At 42.9% G+C, this 20,751-nt stretch overlaps 1 protein-coding gene across 15 annotated transcripts in view; it reads left to right on the top strand.

The window, feature by feature from the left end:
* foxp1.L (forkhead box P1 L homeolog) overlaps nucleotides 1-20,751 on the top strand; it is a 612,880-nt gene that overhangs the window by 416,724 nt on the left and 175,405 nt on the right. The gene's annotated exons all lie outside the window — the stretch shown is intronic.

The raw sequence follows: 20,751 nt of genomic DNA on the forward strand, positions 1-20,751 counted from the left end.
TGGCTGTAGGGGGGCCCAAGGAGGTATAGGGGCCCTACAAGGCCCTAATTTATATACATTTTGAATAAATACTGGTAAAACAAATCAACCTCTAGACATTTTTGGGGCCTAAAAAATAATTGGCGGCAGGGCTCGAAAAATATATTTGCTGTGGGGCCCAGTGATAACTACTTACACCACTGGTATCATTTATGACTACGGTGTGTACTTATGAAAGCAATTTCCCAAATTTCTTTTACCCACAATGCAGCATTCTTCTCATAATCCCAATTTAATTACAGCCACAGGTGGGATTTGGTCATTTCCGGTGTTTTGTTCGTTTTTTATTTTTTTGTGTTAATCTTTATGCATGACCAGCAACCCTTTAAATACTGTCACTTTCAGGGTGGCGGTATCTCCAAGGTCCCCATGGGTCATTAGGCCGCAATTTTGGGCAATTTATTCGGGCTGACTGGGTGGATAAAATACACTTAGCACAATTATATGGAACATGTTTGTATCACCTGCTGGAGGGCAGTGGCCCCTGTATCCCCAGTCGTAGCTCCTAATACTATTGAGTGTAAAGTACCATGTCAGCCGCACATAGATTGATGGACCTTGGCACTAAAAGCAGAAAGTGGCCGCCATTGTTTTCCACTGGAAAAGCTACAGTTCTAAACATCTACACATATAGATGGCTTAAAGTAAGAGCCTGCTCCTTACATTGATGTAACTAGCTCAGGGATCCTCAACCTTTTGAAGCCGTGAGCAACATTCAGAAGTAAATGGAGTTGGGGAGCAACACAAGAATGAGAAAATGAGAAATGTTCTTGGGGTGCCAGATAAGTGCTGTGATTGCCCATTTAGTAGCCCCTATGTGGATTGTCAATGTCAACCTACATTGAGGCTCTGTTTGGCAGTGCACCTGGTTTTTAAACAACTAAAACTTGCCTCCAAGCCTGGAATTCAAAAATAAGCACCTGCTTTGAGGCCACTGGGAGCAACATCCAAGGGGTTGGAGAGCAACATGTTGCCTATGAGCTACTGGTTGGGGATCATTAATTGGGCCTCATGGGCCCCCCTGCAGCCGCTGGGTCTGCATACTCTATAGTTACGCCCTGAAATCACTGCTTTCCCTTAGTCCAACCCCCCCCCACCTCCCAACAGAACCATGGTCTGCACGTTCCATTAAGAAACAGTATCTTCCTTAAGAAAAACGTATCTATTGTTAAGAAACGACTATTCCCAAATTGGGAAATGAAGCAAAGACTTCACATGCCTTTTGGCTTTTTTCTAACAATTCTGCACCCCCCTATTTTTCAGTGCTGGGAGGGGGCTTGTTTTCTTTGGCTGCAATGCTCTGACAAGACTGACATATTTATGTACATGGCTGGTATTTATCCTGGAATTTTACACATATGAATGATGAACTAAACAGAACTCGTTTATTACCCCCCCCCCTTCTTCTTCCATCTCAGTAGTTTTCTTAAAATGTGAGGTTTCATATAGCAGACAAGCCTGAACATATCTACCCTGTGCATGACCACCCAAATTAATAAATAGGCAAATTCCTTGATGGTTCTGTGGGGATTGGAAGCTCGGCAGCCGCTTTCCCCCCGTGCAGCAGAGTTAATAACTTTCACTGCTCGAGGAATGCTTACATACAGTAGTCTGTTTGTCCTGTATTTCAACCACCTGATTGGGAGCCAAGAAAGCAATTGTCTGCTGCATATTTCAAACAGATGCTTAGGGGTAGAGAGAAATGCAGAATAAATGCGAGCAATAAAACACTGGCTCTTTAAAATCCAGTCAAGGAAGTAAACTCGTAAAAATGTTGCCGCTGACTTGTTTGTCCGGATCTTTGATGTATTTACTGGTAATCTAGGCCACAAATCATTGCATCTTATTTTTCTTTACAGCGCGTGATGTTTCGCAGTTTAGATCCACTTTTCCATGCGGAACACAAGTCTCCTTTATAGAATATTTTCTTTGTCTGGGGGGCAGTGCCGTGTCTTGAGTTGCTTGGATTTTTATTGTTTGGGTGCAATTCAGACACATTGCTGTGATGTCCCTGCTACTTTTTACCTTTGATTGGAGGAAAGCCAATACAATACTAATTAAAGGGCTGACTGGTCTTTAACTTGCAATTATAGACCTGCAAGTCTGATATCCTTGTTAGAAGAGATATTTAAAGGAACCTGCCTGGTTGTTACATATCATTTGTAATACTTTGAACATGCAAATCATTTTCAATTGGTAAAATCATAGACTGGCCTGCCAAAATACCAGGAAAAACCCTGATGGACCCCCTCTGGCCTAAAACACCCCCAACTCAAGTGATCTCTGCTATGTAAGAGATCAATACATGGCTGTTTAGGCCAGGTCTGAGTGTACACATGCACCAAAGAACTCATAAATGGTCTGTTGGTTGGTGGTGGTCCCATGTATCCAGTTCAATGCTGTACTTAGAACAACCTTTGTCTGCTATTATAGTTGGGAGTCTTTTGGAATAAGTACACTGAAAGTAATTGTGGCCTAAATTTCTAGATAAATGTTGCCCATGTTAGTCCATGGTGACTTTTGTGCACCTTTATTTTAAGCTGGATTTAGGCCTTTAGGCTTTGACTGGGCCATTGTGGAACATTCACATTTTTGTTCTTGAACCACCCCATTGTTACTTAAACTTGTGTTGGGGATCATTGTCCTGCTAAAACAGGTTCTTTTTCACTATTTATACTTGTATATTCCACCATCCGTACTTTCATTATAGCAAGTTGCCCAGACCCCACAGCATCATACTTCCCCCACCATTCTCTAATGTAGGTACATTACTAAAACATTATAAACATGTTTTGAGGTCACATGTGACCAAGAGAGAGTTTTGGCCAAAGTTCAAAGCAATATTTGAGGTAAGAGTACCCCAAAACACCTATACTTATAGTATGTTATGTCGGTGGTAGCACAGGACTTTTTAGTCAAGTGTTTCTTTGAATGCCAGTGACACTAAGGGTTATTTATCAATGGTCGAGTTGTGAGTTTTTTTCTACCCCTAATAAATATACCCAGAACTCGATTGTTTGCTTATTTATGAAAAAAACTTGAATGAATGCAATCAGGGGGGGGGGGAGAACTCGAATTGGTTGAGTTATTGGTGGGAAAAAAATGAAATAGCTCGAATTGATTGAGTTTTCGAACACAAACCACCAGAAAAAATTTAGACAATCAGGCTAAAACAGCTTCAAATAGTTTAAGAGACCTCTGCCATTGACTTTTACATGACCTTGATAGGTTTGATAGGTTTTTGCTGGAGTATTTTTGGATTCAAGCTTTTTGCAGCTTTGGCCATATTAAATCTAAAAAAAAAATTGCGTTGTCTTTGTATCCCGATGAATTCAAGTTTTTACTGAAACTACCCTCGGAAACCTCACATTTTTGGGGAAAAACTCAACTCGACCTTTGACAAATAACACCCTAAACTTTGTAGACCAATGGAATGATGTGAGACTAAGCTGAAAGAATCTCACATGCCCCAGCTTTCTAATAGACATGAAAATAGACCAATAGCCATGCCCCTGATCTGCATAGACTACATTTTTAAGGGGTCCTGTCATCGGAAAACATGTTTTTTTCAAAATGCATCAGTTAATAGTGCTACGCCAGCAGAATTCTGCACTGAAATCCATTTCTCAAAAGAGCAAACAGATTTTTTTATATTCAATTTTGAAATCTGACATGGGGCTAGACATTTTGTCAATTTCCCAGCTGCCCCTGGTCATGTGTCTTGTGCCTGCACGTTAGGAGAGAAATGCTTTCTGGCAGGCTGCTGTTTTTCCTTCTCAATGTAACTGAATGTGTCTCAGTGGAACATGGGTTTTTACTATTGAATATTGTTCTTAGATCTACCAGGCAGCTGTTATCTTGTGTAAAGGTGGCCATACATGGATAGATCCGCTCGTTTGGCGATGTCGCCAAACGAGCGGATCTCCCTCCGATATGCCCACCTTGAGGTGGGCAATATCGGGCTGATCCGATCGTGGGCCCTAGGGCCCAACGATCGGATCCTAGCATTCGCAAATGGGCGGTCGGGTCGCGGGACCGCATCAACGAACAGATGCGTCCGCGATCCGACGGGATTTTTAACCCCATCCGATCGAGATCTGGCTGACTTTCGGCCAGATCTCGATAGGGGAAGCCCGTCGGGGGGCCCCCATACACGGGCCAATAAGCTGCCGACTCGGTCTGTCGGCAGCTTTTATCGGCCCGTGTATGGCCACCTTTAGGGAGCTGCTATCTGGTTACCTTCCCATTGTTCTTTTGTTTGGCTGCTGGGGGGGAAAGAGAGGGGGTGATATCACTCTAACTTGCAGTACAGCAGTAAAGAGTGATTGAAGTTTATCAGAGCACAAGTCACATGACTTGGGGCCGCTGGGAAATTGACAATATGTCTAGCCCCATGTCAGATTTCAAAATTGAATATAAAAAAATCTGTTTGCTCTTTGGAGAAATGGATTTCAGTGCCGAATTCTGCTGGAGCAGCACTATTAACTGATTCATTTTGAAAAAAATGACAGTATCCCTTTAACTACACCCATGACTCACCACTAGTTTGTCTCATTTTCAGATAAGAGCCCCCCATTTCCAGAATCGTTGACTTGTTTCGCAACAAGCAGTTTAGCTGGGAATTATGAACATATACTCCATATTACAGAGCTCCAACTATTCCTTCCAATGTACCAGACTACACAGCAGTGTCTCTTGGCCCTTAGTAAAGTGCAATATCCACCCATAATGATATCTGCTAATTATTTTTCATGGTAAGAGAGAGTTCGGAAAAGGATGAATTAGACGGACGTGTTGGTTTCCCCGTATCTACAATATAAAATAAAAATATTTGTGAATAATTGGCTCGCAAAGCCACCCATCTCATGCCTGTTTATGAGAAAGGTTAGCCAACAGGAGCAGAGCTCTTGTTAATGAGAAGAAAATCTGAACAACATGTTAGACCTTTGGCTAAGAAATGAATCTTAGAGGAGAGGCATAATTTGTTGCATCTTTAATTGATATCCTGCTTCGTAATTACCAGTTGGAGAGCTTATTTCTTCCCTTGTCATGGAGGTTGAAGGGTTTCATTTTATTTTCTAGTTTTTAAATAAATTACGATGGGGTTTGCGAAGCAGAAACCACTCGTTGCTTAATAAAAATGTTAAATGCTGATTTTACTGGGACATTTTAGGAAACAAAATTGTGCAGATTTTTTTTTATTCTGCTATTACCTAGACATAAAGCCAGGTGACAGAATGACTCTGCTGTCTGAAGTTTACTGGGACAAAATGGGCCTCAATATATGGATGCAAGAACTACAGCACTAGTTCAGGTGGGAGCACTGGTTTTACTGCCTTACAGCACTTGATTGCACAGTAACTTGCTGGTCTTGATCAGGGTCTGACTGGGGTGTGCAAGTCCCAGCAGGGCTAATACCCCAGAGGCCTCCACACCCACTGGGGCCCCCGCTGACCAACCCCCCCACACACACACACCTTAAACTTAATTTTGCCAAACGGGGGAGGGAGGGCAGCTGGGGAGCAACGGCAGAGGACACGTGGGGATCGGGCAGTTCCCAGTGTCTTGCCGGCCCAGTCCGACCCTGGTTTTAATGTACAAATTAGGGGACTGATAGGGTATGGGAGGATAAAGAAAACCCTAAATTGCTCCCTCTACCCCTAATAAATGTATTGCTAATAACAAAGGGCAGGTTTTTGCTCTTCATTTTGGAGTGTAAGGACCTGTGCCTTTTGGAGCGCTTCATTGCACATGGTGCAAAATGCATAAAACGTTGTATTTTTTTGTTCTGTTTGAGAGGTAGTAAATGAACCCTAATGTGATTCTCTGTATCTCTCTCTTGTGCATGCTATAGAGACTCTTTCCCAATTCCCTCGTTTTACTAAATGATAAGTTCTACGTTGAAAAATAAAAAACTCCGTCCATGTTTTCATGCCATTTGGCTCCAGGTTGGTTGGATGACACTTGTGCCCCTCATTTTTCAAAGCGTTGGTGGCGCCACTGTAGGACACCATCTGAATGACAGGGTCCCCATAGCCACACAATTAATCCAGACAGAGTTCTGTTATTTAAGTGGGCTTCCAAAATGTTCAGTGGACGAATCAACCACAACCACAGGGTCACCTTGGCCTTGAATTTGGGATCATTGTCCTGTTGGAAGATGTACTTCTGCTGAAAAGATCATTTTTTAGGCAAACAAACAAGTTCTCTTGCAGCATTTCCCTGTATTTTGTTCCATCCATTCTTCCTTCTATTTTGACAAGATGGCAAGTCCCCGCTGAGCCTCAGCATGATGCCATCACCACCGTACTTCACTGTAGGGATGGTATTTAGTTTGAGCAAAGTTAGATTTGCACCACACTCATCGCTTTGAACTTTGAGTACAATGCTCTGTGTTGGTTTCATCTGACTACAAATGCTCTGCCTATAACAAAACTGGGCCACGCTCATGTGTTTGGATCTCTGCAGATGTCCTTTCATGTGGTTCTTCTTGAGTCACGGCTACCTTTGCCATCTTCACATACGGGAAAGTGTTAAGTGGAGCTCTATGGTTGGTATTTGGTTGGTCCATACCTACAGAGAAGTATTGTCGCATGGGGTTGTTGGGCTGTTAGAGTTCCTTGGGTGGAACATTCATCTTTCAGCAGGACAATGGTCCCAAACATAAGACCAACGTAACATTGCAATGGTTTAAGTGAATGTCCTACAAGGCCCTGATCTCAATACTATTGAACGGTTAAGTATGAAAATTGCTGATATTGCAGTTATAGTGAGTCTGACAGTGCAAAAACAGCAATGTGGAACAAGTCTGACAAGGTGGGGTGGGACCTTGAGCATTTCTACTGTTTTGATTTATTAGTGAGTGCTGAGATATTACTAATTATAAAGCACTCATATTTCCAGCAGGGCTATACGCAAAAGGGTGGGAGCATAATAAGAACACAGGATACCATTTACCAAAGTGAACGCAGCCCTAGGTGGTGCGCATCCAGCCTTTCCCACAACGCAGCAGATATGTGCAGAAAGTGGCTGAGCAATACGGCACACACCCAGCCCTGGAGAAAGATATGTTTACATAGGAATTTCTTGGTGGATAGTGCTGAGCTCACACACAATGCTGGGCACATCTGCTACAAACATTTGCCATTAGCTTTCGGACTCCCTGCACCATTGGATTGAATGCAGCAGGTCAGTGCATAGAGTTGCGTGTGTCAATTGTGCAGCCACTGCAATGCTCCCGAAGAGAAATGCACTCGGATTTTTCACTGTGCTATGTCTTATTTACAATCACGGCGTATGGTTTCAGAGTGACGTATTCTGATGCAAATTGCCCATAATGTATCATTTATAATTCCAGTTAATGTGATCATGTGCTAAGCACAGTCCATGGGAATGGCAAACATTGCACCAATTAGTACATTCGTTTGTGAATGGTATCATCCAAGCTAGTGGTAATACCAGGGTGTACTTGCACACTACTCGCCATTGAACTGGGTATCTTGGGTCCACTGGAACTACCACCAATGGCCGACCAACCACTCGTTCTTGTGTTCGGTCCCTTGGACCATAGCCCGCTCTCTCCCATCTCAAACCAGAAAGTGTATTTTTTTTAGTTGTAATATCAGTGTGTAGGTGCATCTCAGGTCATGTGCTTTCAGAAAGAGCCAGCACTTTAGGATGGAACTGCTTTCTGGCAGGCTGTTGTTTCTCCTACTCAATGTAACTGAATGTGTTACAGTGTGACCTGGATTTTTACTATTATGTGTTGTTCTTAGATCTACCAGGCAGCTGTTACCTTGTGTTAGGGAGCTGCTATCTGGTTACCTTCCCATTGTTCTGTTGTTTGGCTGCTGGGGGGGGGAAGGGAGGGGTGATATCACTCCAACTTGCAGTACAGCAGTAAAGCGTGAAGAGCACAAGTCACGTGACTGGGGGGCAGCTGGGAAACTGTCAATATGTCTAGCCCCATGTCAGATTTCAAAATTAAATATAAAAAAATCTGTTTGCTCTTTTGAAAAACGGATTTCAGTGCAGAAGTTTGCTGGAGCAGCACTATTAACCAACGCGTTTTGAAAAAAAAATTTTTTTCCCATGACGGTATCCCTTTAACTCAAAGTAGCTAGTGTTAGTTTCAATTCAGTTAGGCTGCTGGGAAAAGGGATGATATTGCTCCAACTTGCAGTAAAGAGTGACTGAAGTTTATCAGAGCACAAGTCACATGACTGGGGGCAGCTGGGAAACTGACCGTATGTCTAGTCATGTCAGATTTCAAAATTAAATATAAAAAAATAGGTTTGGTCTTTTGTAAAATGGATTTCAGTGCAGAATTCTGCTGGAGCAGCACTATTAACTGATGTGTTTTTAAAAAATAACTTTTTTTCCCACGACCGTATCCCTTTAGGGTGCCCTATAGACAAGTGGTTATAGTTTATTATTGTGATTCCTAAATGACTATGACTAGAGGATGCCCAAATCATAGTTCTCCAGCCCCTTCCCCTCATTTCAAGCAGCAGACAACAGTAAGGAGTTGAATTGTTCCATCCGTGTTCTTCCATATTCCTCTGGCTCTGGGTCGTTTGTGCGGCGGATGAAACAGTTGCGAGTAACACACATCCCTCTTAACTTATTGCAGTGGCAAGTCTCTCCGCTCTTAATGAGGGTAATTTGACTTGCTTGAGGAATTGCAGTTCTTAAGAATTAATGCAGCAATCCAATTCAGAGATTTAAAGAGATCTGAGATTTTTCACAGGTCGTATCCTAGTGAATGTGCTCCTATCACATAGCGGCTAATGGACTTGAACAGCAGTCTGTCATTTGCTCTTGCCTGGCTCTATAGCAGCTTTGCCCTTGATAACAAGGCTACTTTCCCAGCTGAGCAGCTTATAATGTACTCAGTCCCACTATACATGGCGGGCATGTTCCTTGCAGATAGGATCCAATTTCCAAAAAAAAAAAAAAAAAAAAAAAGCATTAATTACTACTCGGAGAAGTAAGGTTATCTCGCTGGCTCCGTCTTTTTTTTTTTTAATGACACGCTGGATTCCTGTGTTTTACCATTAGGTATCTGAATGTTGTCATGCAGAGATGCATTTAATTCCAGAGGCAAAGTGAGATGTGCCGCAAATGAACAGCCTTCTGCGATGCCGCCACGGAATTGACGCTTTCCTTGCCAGAAGTCGCCCTTTCCTCTTGTCTTGCAGCCAGTCGGCGCGCTCGCTCGGCACCGCAAGGGTTAATCACTTTGCCGGCAGCCCATTACAATTGCAGTGATAAGAAGTCTCTCTCTGTATCCTTGTCATAGAGAAATGACATCTCATCCTTTCCATCAGCCGTACCTTTATTTGCCAGCTGTAAGGATGGTTTCCTTCAATTCTTTCAGCTTCAGATGCTCCTCGTTCTCATTTTTTCCCCCCCTCTCTCCATATAGATCACCATTCGTGTCATTAAATGGGAATGAAACGCCTTTACTTAGTATTACCCCACTGCAGCTGCCGCATTCGGCAAAGATTCGAGTTTTGCGATTTTTCTTTCATCGTCTGCCGAAACAAAAGGAAACAGATTGTATGTCAGGGCATTAAGGGCCCAGTTAAACACAAATATTGCGGTGTGTCCAGAAGCAGAATGAATAAATAGTCCAAAAATAAAGAAACTAGAAAAATGGAATAAGGAAGAGGTAAAAAAGAACAAAACGGTTGCTCACCAGAGGAACCCCCAGCCCAATTACCATTCATTTTTCAATATGCAAAAAATCCAAGTACGGTGATACCAATTTCCAAGTAAAGCAGTTGCTCTTGTTTCCATTAAGTTAAAAAGGCTTTATTAGGACATTCATAGGCCTAACGCGTTTCGTGCCTGTGTGGGCCCAACATGCACAAAATGTGTTAGGCCTATGAATGTCCTAATAAAGCCTTAATGAGGCCTAACGTGTTTTGTGCCTGTAGTGCCCACACAGGCACGAAACCAGAGCTACTGCTTTACTTGGATCACCTTACTTGGATTTTTTGAATTAAGGGCCCAGGGCTACTTTGTTCCTTGTAAATAATTTATTATTTCATGGTATAGAAACTGATCAATATCGTGTCTTTAGCAGCAGCCCTGATATGAAATTCTAGCAATCTGTCGCAGATTCTATCCAAAACCCTTTTCGTTGAATTGTTCTTTGAAAGGGCAATGTACACCTATATTCACCTTTTTTGATATTTCAGATAAATAATAAGATACGGATAATATAGTCTGCCTATTCATTTCATGGGGGGAAAAAAACGTTATTTTCTTACTTATAAAGTACTCACAGATAATTAATTTGTTTTTAAACTTTTTACATCCCCCTCTCTGGAATTAAGAGAAATAGTTTAAGCTCTGTAAAAACAACCCCCTACCTTCCTCCCTCGCTAGTTTCCAGAGACGTGATTACCTTACAGAAGAGGTAAGCGCAAACATGGAGGGGGCGGTGCCTAAGTAAACACAGGGGGGCGGGTTGCAGATAACAGTTTAAGGTTGGGCCCCAAATTTTATTTTGCAGGGAGGGCTGACTAAATCAGCAGTTGGTTCATCTGTGCACTGGTGATCTGACTAAAGGTGGCCATACACGGGCCGATAAAAGCTGCCAAGTCGGCATCTTATTGGCCCGTGTATGTGGCCCTCCGACAGGCTTCCCAGATCGATATCTGCCCGAAAGTCGGGCAGATGCCGATCGGACAGGACTAAAAATCTGTTTGCTGATGAGGTCCCACAATCCGACCGCCCGTTTACCCTTTGGTATGATCCGACCGTTGGGCTCTAGGGCACACGACCGAATCAGACCAATATCGCCCACCTCAAGGTGGGCATATCGGGCAGAGATCCGCTTGTTTGGTGAACTACCTTCTCCTCCCACAATTGCTTGCAAGAACCAGGAAGTTGGAAGCCAAAGCTAGTTTCAATGTCTCTGTTCGCCCCATTTAACTCAAGAAATAACAGAGACCGTTTTTTTCTCTTAAATTGAAACAATTGTTAAAATGTATGTTGAGCACGAGTCCTATTTATTCAAACAAATATACTGCCCCTTAAATTGTGAAGCTGTTGAAATAGGAAAACTGAACAAAGGAAGAGACCAAACCACCTTAGTTGTGTAGTCATTTTCTAAAGTCTAAAAAAGCACACAGAACTAATATTTGGATACAGTAATGGTTATATGGGTTGTCATAATCCTATTTATTACCATTACTGTTAAAGGGATACTGTCATGGGAAAAAATTTTTTTTTCCAAAATGAATCAGTTAATAGTGCTGCTCTAGCAGAATTCTGCATAGAAATCCATTTCTCAAAAGAGCAAACAGATTTTTTTATATTCAATTTTGAAATCTGACATGGGGCTAGACATATTGTCAATTTCCCAGCTGCCCCAAGTCATGTGACTTGTGCTCTGATAAACTTCAATCACTCTTTACTGCTGTACTGCAAGTTGGAGTGATATCACCCCCCACCCTTTTTTCCCCCCAGCAGCCAAACAAAAGAACAATGGGAAGGTAACCAGATAGCAGCTCCCTAACACAAGATAACAGCTGCCTGGTAGATCTAAGAACAGCACTCAATAGTAAAAACCCATGTCCCACTGAGACACATTCAGTTACATTGAGAAGGAAAAACAGCAGCCTGCCAGAAAGCAATTCTCTCCTAAAGTGAAGGCACAAGTCACATGACTGGGGGCAGCTGGGAAATTGACAAAATGTCTAGCCCCATGTCAGATTTTAAAATTGAATATAAAAAAATCTGTTTGCTCTTTTGAGAAATGGATTTCAGAGCAGAATTCTGCTGGAGCAGCACTGTTAACTGATTCATTTTGAAAAAAAAATATTTTCCCATGACAGTATCCCTTTAATTATCGTGCTGGCTGATTATGTACAGGGCTTTCTTTTACCTGTCGGTGCTCTGAGTCTTCTATTGGCTTCTCAATCCTGTATAAGGAGATCCAAGTGGAAATTATAAATATGCTCGAAAGGACCACACTTGCACCCCTGCCTGTCGTAACCGAGCCTGTAAGACTGATTCATACCAAGGAGAATGCAATGTTTTTGGAAAGTTCCCATATAGCATTGGTTGTATACGTAAGGAATAAATTACCTATGACTCTGCATGTACAATAATATGAGTAACATGGGAATAAGAATTAGGTGCAGAGAAATCCAGGAACACAAATAACAGGATCCCCCGGGGGGCTTTGGAATTTCTTTAATTGTCCATGGGTTTTACTAAATTTCCATCTCCGTGTTATACTGCAATAGGGAATAGCGAATGCCATTGCACGTAGCAGTTTCAGCTCCTTCCCAGAGAAAGTGGTCTGTATCTCTGGAGCTCTGTCTTCTCACCTGCCATCCACAGAGCTGTGCTTAGCTGCAGGGAAGAGGATCTGCACATCATGGCCGGCCTGCCTAGTGTCACATATTCAGGAGTAGATATACATACATAATTATCGTGATGCCTGATTATGTACAGGGATTATATATATATATATATATATATATATATATATATATATATATATCCAATCAAAAAAAACCCAGCACCAAGGGTCTTTGGAAATGAAAAAAGTTGTATTAAAACATATGTATCACCAATGTTTCGGTCCCTATTGGGACCCTTGTTGCTGGTTATATTCTTTATTGGACTATAACCTAATTACATCCGTGCACAGGGGCAGCCATAGCATGGCTTGTCTGGTATGAGGTGCTGTCTGTTACGAAATTTTATATATATACAGGTATATATATACACACACACAGGTATGGGACCTGTTAAAACATTAAATAAACCCAATAGGCTGGTTTTGCCTCCAATAAGGATTAATTATATCTTAGTTGGGATCAAGTATAAGCTACTGTTTTATTATTACAGAGAAAAATGTAATCATTTTTTTAAAATTTTGATTATTTGGATAAAATGGAGCCTATGGGAGACTTCTTATATATATATATATAGTAGTAAATGGACCCGCACTCCAATGTTTTCGTGAAGAAAAGTGATAAACTTTATTCACAGATGCATATCCAACGTTTCGGGAGTGCGGGTCCATTTACTACTATGTATCAGAAATCTTGACCAACGCACCCACCTCCAGTAAGAGTGCGCTCACCAAATTGAATATATATATATATATATATATATATATATCATCATCATCATTTATATATATAACATCCTTCTCTGCAGAATGTAAACAAGGTCATCAAAACCATAGCTGGCACTAAAAATGTACTCTTAAAAATATTAACTTACAATAAAAGTTGCCTATAGGTCTTGTTGATAGTTTTTCGCTGACAGTTTTGTTTTTGTAATTAATTGTTACTTGAAGTTCCTAAACCTGACTGTTTTGCCAACCTGACTTTCCCTTCCCAACCTGTCAGTTAGAGATTATGCTAATAGGGGGCCCCGGTGATTCTCATCTCTATAGAATTTACAGCCTTAATCTGGTGCCTAAAAAGCAAGAGCCAGGGGCGTAACGACAGTGGAAGCAGATCCTGTGGCTTCAGGGGGGCCCAGGAAGTATAGGGGACCTCATGACTCCCAAATAATGAGCAGGACAATCTCTGGATATCTTAGGGACCCTAAAATGTATTTGCTGTGGGCCCAGTAACATCTAGTTACACAACTGGCAAGAGCACAAAATGTTTTAATACCTAACAAACATCAGTTTATCCTACATTACTAGGGGCTTCCCATGGGCACCAACTGAATAATGATCCAGGCCCAGGTGCAAAACCAACATGGTTCATATTAGTGAAAGGAACATAAGTGTATCAGGCATTGCCATGTGTCCTATGGGCAGCTTAAGCAGAAAGTTATTACGACAGTCCCCAGTTGGGGAATAGTTGAATCCTAAGATATCAAAACTCTGATGGTCCCCTTGCCGTGTTGAGTGTGTAATCGAAAATGGTACAAGACTGTATAAAGAATCCCAGTGAGTTTCATGGATATACAAACCCACCTTCTCAGAGGAGATTTATATAATTAACAAATAGAAATTAGGGATGCACCGAATCCATTATTTTTGGATTTGGCTGAATCCCCGAATCCTTTGTGAAAGATTCAGCTGAATACTGAAAAAGGGTCTGTGAAAGGAAAAAGTGGAAAACGTTTTCTTGACTTCCTTGTTTTGTGACGAAAAGTCACGTGATTTTCCTTAGAGAAAAATGTACCCAACACTAAGGCAGGTGTAGCGGGGAGATCCCCTGCACGTTTATTCAGTCTGACGAAGGGGCACTCACCCGAAACATTACATCAAGTGATTGAATAAACGTGCAGGGGATCTCCCCGCTACACCTGCCTTAGTGTTTGGTAACTTTTTCTCTACAGTTTATTGGGAGAGCTGCCGACCCCTCCAACCTACACGGGCAATTCGCTTTCTGGAAGAAATTTGGGGAAAAAGGAAAAAACCTTGGCTTTCCTTATCACCCCTAAATTGCATTTGCAGATTCGGATTCAGCCAGGCACAAGGATTCAGCTGAATCCGATTCCTGCTTTAAAAGAATCCCAGCCGAATCCCGAACCAAATACTTATTCGGTACATGCCTATTATAAATCCGTCTCACTCAATTAGAGATAAAACCACATTGGAATCCATTCTTAAAAAAAAAAAAAAAAAGGGGGAGCAGCATCTCAAATTCTTAAAATTATACCACATGGTGCTTGGTTGATAGCGATCAGCACCCACTGCAATGGACCCCTGACTAATCGCCCATGAATTAGCACCGTCTACCTGACTTTAATGTGCCTTTGTTGCGTTGTGGTTATTTCACTGCTATTCACCCAGGCACTTAAAGGGTTTTCCTAGGGACGGCAGCCATATTTCAGTATGATTTAAGGACAGTCCCCGGGAGGCTTGATTTCTTCTGTAAAGGAATATTTATATTCTTCTGTAAAGGATTATGTTGGAATATGCTGTGATGTCTAGTCAGAAGAATGTTGCACAAGGGTATTCTGTCCAAGGGATGGGCACAGACTGATTTACTCTAGGAGCACCTTCAAGGCAAGACTAAGGGCTCCTTTTCCTCATCTGGAGGAGACAACCACCTTTTGGTGATGATACGGGTTAATTGTGAGACTGACTTCAGCAAAGCTGAATAAATAAATAATGTATGGATTTCACTGGTGATGGGATAAGGGAGAAGCAGCAAGGAGCAATGTCTTAAGACTCGCAGACGCCAAGGCACTATGATCCTGATAGAATATCCTTTCCTGTGATAGTGCCTGACCTTGCCAAAGGGTGCCGCCATTAGCAGAGCGACTGTTAATTGTTTGTTTAAAGCAATTACACAAAGAGGGGACCCAACGGTGGGCTCAGAGTGCCGGTGAGATAATTTTAATGGATCAAAGTCGCGAAACCTGACCCGGAACATCTAAAAATCTGGGACAAAAATCACTGTAGTCAATGCTGCTTCCTTGTCACTTCCAGCTGAAAGACAGAAGCGAGCTATGACTGATCCTTTTAATCTGCACAAAGTGCTTCATTTGTGGATGTTGTTCCCAAAGTTGGGGGGGGGCATGGGACAGGAGAGCTCAGCCTGAAGGCCAGTTTGGGTGGGATATGAGGAGAAAGTTTAATTTCTTTCCTAGATATATCGGCAAGCCCAGTTTGATGGTCAATTAGATTGAGATCTGGGATAGAGCTCCATAAAACAGTCCCACTGTAAGTGATTTCATTTGTAGGTCACAGGCCCTGCTCCGTGGAATGGGGTTTTGTGGCACAAGGGGGTACGGCAGTAGTGATGTGTGGGCCGGCCTGATACCTGCGGGGGTGGGTCGGGTTCGGGCGGACCTCAGACACCCATTTGCGGGGCGAGCTCTTCTTCCTGCTGTCCCCACCCGCCACCTTACACTGCCGGCTTCCAATTTCCGGTTTTATAGCCGCGCGCCTGCTTGCCCCACCCCTTTTGTGATGTCATCGGTGGGATGGCGCGGGTCTATAAAAAGTGTATTTAAAATATTTTTTGGGGGCTAACTGTAGACCTTATGGTCCTGCACTATATAGACTTTTTTTTTTTCGTGTTTGTGTATATATGATAAAGGGCCCAATGTGGGCCGAAACGTTGGATACACGAGTGATGCTTAAATAAAATATTTGATTGAAAAAATCTCTGGAGCGCTGGTCCACTTTGAAGGCTGTACATTAGACTTGACCGGAGCACCCAGTATAAGTCGTGGGAGGAAGAGTGCGGGTACTTTGCAAAACTTTAATGGTGTAAGTCGGCGTTTTGGACCTGCACTGAGGACCTTTATCAAGACATCACTAACAGTTCCCCAAACCAACTGAAATAGTCAGTAGTGAGTGAAAATTGGCACCTTAATCCCACCCTCATGACATCACTGGTGTGAGGTATACAATGTAGATTACATCACCGTGTGTAGGTTGTTAAATTGATAAATAAATGGAGATTCTGTTGGTAAAGTAACAATGTGTATATAGACACATACTGTAGATATATTTAATCCTCCAAAGTAACTGTCCCACTCCCTGGCACAAGACATTGCCCTGCCCACGAGGAGACAAATTTATAGATCAGTCTACTGAGGATATATGACTTCAACAACAATGGTTGGAAAATATTCCATACTACCAAGGTGGTAAAACTGGATCCTTAGACGCAGCATTGGACTTGGGGGTCCGGGGCTCACTGGGGCTGCTGCCTCCCACCCCAGCCGCAACTCCCTTCCTCCTTCCTGGGCTCCAGCCCCACGTGAACCTTATTTTTTTTTTTGTGGGAAGGTTTAGTGGGCAGTACCCAGGGTTTCTGAATTATTGAGTGGGTCTGGGTTGGCAGGGCCCAGCCGTTTTTTTCCTGGTGTCCCACCAGCCAAGTCCGACTCTGCTTACACACTCTACTAGGTATGCTCCAAATCCACTATTTTGGAATTGGCCTAATCCCCGAATCCTTCGTGAAAGATTCGGCCGAATACCGAACCGAATCCTAATATATGCAAATTAGGACTGGGAAGGCGAAAACATGTTTTACTTCCTTGTTTTGTGACCTAAAGTCAGGCAATTTCCCTCCCCGACCCCTAATCGCCCCTAACTCGCATATGCAGATAGGATTCTGGATTCGTCATGGCCTGGCAGAAGGATTCGGCCGAATCCTGCAGAAAAAGACCGAATCCCGAACCGGATTCGGTTCAGGATTTAGTCTTTTTCAGCAGGATTCGGCCGAATCCTTCTGCCCGGCTTCTGCCTAGCCTTTATACAGGTAAAGGATCTGTTATACAGAATTCTCAGGTCTTTCTGTAATATCTTCTACTAATAAATCATTTAAAAACAAATTTAAGCCAATAGGATTGCCTCCAATAAGGATTAATTATATCTTGGTTGGGATCAAGTACAAGCTACTGTTTTATTATTATAGAGAAAAATGTTTAATTATTTCATTAACGTGGAGTCTATGGGTCATGGCCTTTCTGTAATTTGGAGCTTACTGGATAACAGATCCCATAGAGGTATGGGACCTCTTATCCAGAATGGTCGGGACCTGGGGTTTTTCTCATAACGGATCTTTCTGTAATTTGGATCTTCATACCTTAAGTCTACTAGAAAATCATGTAAACATTAAATAACCCCAATAGGCGGGTTTTGCTTCCAATAAGGATTAATTATATCTTAGTTGGGATCAAGTACAAGCAACTGTTGTTTTATTACAGAGAAAAAGGAAATCTCTTTTAAAAATATTTCATTAAAACTGAGTCTATGGGAGACGGCCTTCCCGTAATTCAGAGCTTTCTGGATAAAGCACCCCTGTATAGATGTGTAATATACACAACATTCACTACATGACAATTCCATAAAATAAGCAACGATTCTGCTGCCGTTTAACCCTTCCGAGAAACCAATCGGCTTTTCCTCTTTTAATCCCAAGGTTGAAATTGTATCTAAAGCGTTTGAAGCCATTGAGTGTGCAGGGGTGGGGGGATGAAACCTTATTACTGTATTTATTCCAAACCTGCGCACATAATGTTCAGTCATGGATAAAACAGCAAAAAACAGTTGTTGATGGACTTGGCAGAGTGCTGGATTAAATAAGCATTAGTCTAGTGGAGCTGATTACAGAAATATGAAAATGCAGTATCTTAATGGTACATATTTTCATGTGGCAGCTGAGTTGCCTTTCATTTTGCGGCTAATATGTCTATTCTTATGAGTCATTTACTTCTTTAATTACCTTTTGCAGGCCCAGGCACCATGGTATATTAATGCGAATGATTTTTACTGCCAGTTTATCATACAATGCCCAAGAAGTTGAAAGGCGTAATTGACTCGGAAGAACGGCTCGCGCAGGAAACAATATTTAGTTGACAGTTTTCCTTGTAGTCTCTGTTGACGTTTATGAGTTTACACTGTGCTGCCGGAGCAATAAACACAATTTTCTTTCAATAACAGGAAAGAGGGGCGCTGAGGATCTGTTTGCGCGCACAGAATTTGTTCATTTCTTTGGTAATTTCATTTAATGTGCCGGGAATCACTGGGGGGGATTCACTTGAAGTGGCTGCTGTGCGGTGCCTGTGGCTTGTGCCGTACAGCGATTGGATTGAGTCCTAGGATAATAAGTGAACCAATTGAGTCTTTCTTGTAGAGACCATCTAAGCCCACTTACTCTGCTGCTGAGGTGGAAGAAGCACGTTGAAGCCGGCCACAGATGCATCCAGATCTTACTAATGTATTGTTCAACAATGGATCAGTGGTTTGGTTGATTGGTTTGCTCATTCTGAGGAAGGAGCTGTACTTTAGGGGTCCTCTCAAGGCTTAATGTGGCCATACACGGGCCGATAAAAGCTGCAGACAGACCGAGTCGGCATCTTATTAGCCCGTGTATAGGGGCCCCCGACGGGCTTCCCCGATCAAGATCTGGCCGAAAGTCGGCCAGAAGTCAATCGGATGGGACTAAAAATCCTTTTGGATCGTGGCCGCATCTGTTCGTTGATGCGGTCCCGCGATCCGACCGCCCGTTCCCATTCGTTAGGATCCGATCATTGGGGCCCACAATCGGATCAGCCCGATATTGCCCACCTCAAGGTGGGCATATCGGAAAAAGTCGCCAAACGAGCGGATCTCTCAGTGTATGGCTGCCTTTACTGTAGAAGTTTGTGTGGCACCTCTTCCTACATACAGCTGCTGCTATTTGGGACTAGGGTTGTCACCTTTTCTGGAAAAAAATACCGGCCTTCCTACATATTTATCTTTTTTCCCTATTAATAACATTGGGATCAACCATAATTTTTACCGGCCAGGACGGTAAAATACCAGCCAGGTGGCAATCCTATTTGGGACCTAGGACTGGATTTACAGCTTGCGCCGTAGGCCAGCCGGCCAGCATCAAACCACCCCCCACCCATCCAGTACTTGTTAGTATTACCCCCCTACCAATCCTGCTTGCAGCCATCCACTCCTACTACCAGCACTGGGGACAGGCCAGACAGGAGATTTGACAGCTGCAGACTAGTGATGAGTAACATTTTTAGCCAAGTTTTGCAGTAAAAATTACTCCAATGGGTGAAAAAAATTGTTGTGCGTCAAAAGATTTTTTGCACGACAAAAACATGTAGTCAATTATAGACTTCAATGCATGTCTGCAAATTTTCGGCGAAGCAAAAATGGTCAGATACGCTCATCACTACTGCAGACTTCTAAGGGTCAGGGCACACAGGCAGATTCGGGGAGATTAATGGCCCCACGACTAATCTCCCTGAACTGCCTCCCCTGCCTTCCCACCAGCTAAAATGTAAATCGCCGGAGGAATGGCACTCGGAGCGATTCGTTTTCTGAAGTCGCCCGAAGTTTCCTTACGATTTTGGGCCTATGGAGATGCACTTATACTTTTAACTTTGGCTAATAAAACTTTTTTCATACTTTTGGCCCTGCGGAGTGCTGGATAGCCCTGTCTTTTTGCTGTGTTTCCGTTTGGTGCTCCCTAAAGCTGGGGGTCTGGGGCTGGTGCACCTGGACCACACGATCAACCTGGTGAGCCTGTTACATTGTTATTCTGAAGCACTTAAAAATTCTTTCTATTTCAGTATAATACATGGAACAGGCACTTATCCTGCTATGTGTTCTGAGGGCATTATACATGAAACTGGCCCTACATTTATCCTGTCGTGTGTTCTGTTCCAATAGTTCCACCCTTCCCCTGGGGACCCAGTTACAAGAGCAGTAGAGGCAGTGGCGTAACAAGATATTACTGGGCCCCACAGAAAATTACTTTTCAGGCCCCCAAAATATCTAGAGAGTGCAAGAATGAGAGCAACGCACATGTGCAAATAGGCACTCGTCTGCACACTTTACCCTGAGGGATGGGAACAGCACAGGTGAGTATGGGGACATGGGCTTGGACTAGGAGTAGGTGACAGAGAAGGTAAGTGCCTGCCCCCCCAAGCTTTGCACCCTAGTTATGTGCTTCCTCTGCCTACCCCTAGTTCCAGCTAGGGTTGCCACCTGGCCAGTATTTGGTGAAATATAAGACAAGACCGGGCCGGTATATTTACCATCAATGTTTTAGCCATTAAATTTGTAATCCCTATTGTTCCGCCCCTGGCCCGACCTGTCTCATCTCCCCTACTCACCTAATCCAAGCGCTGGCCAAACCGGAATCGAAACTTTGTGAATCTGCCCCCAAAACGTCACAACCCCATCCCCAAGACATCACAAGCCCACCCCTCTCTGGCCCGCCCCAACCACTTACATCACCGGCCGGTAGG

This window comes from Xenopus laevis, chromosome 4L (genome assembly GCF_017654675.1).
Source record: "Xenopus laevis strain J_2021 chromosome 4L, Xenopus_laevis_v10.1, whole genome shotgun sequence".
Classification (NCBI taxonomy): domain Eukaryota; kingdom Metazoa; phylum Chordata; class Amphibia; order Anura; family Pipidae; genus Xenopus; species Xenopus laevis.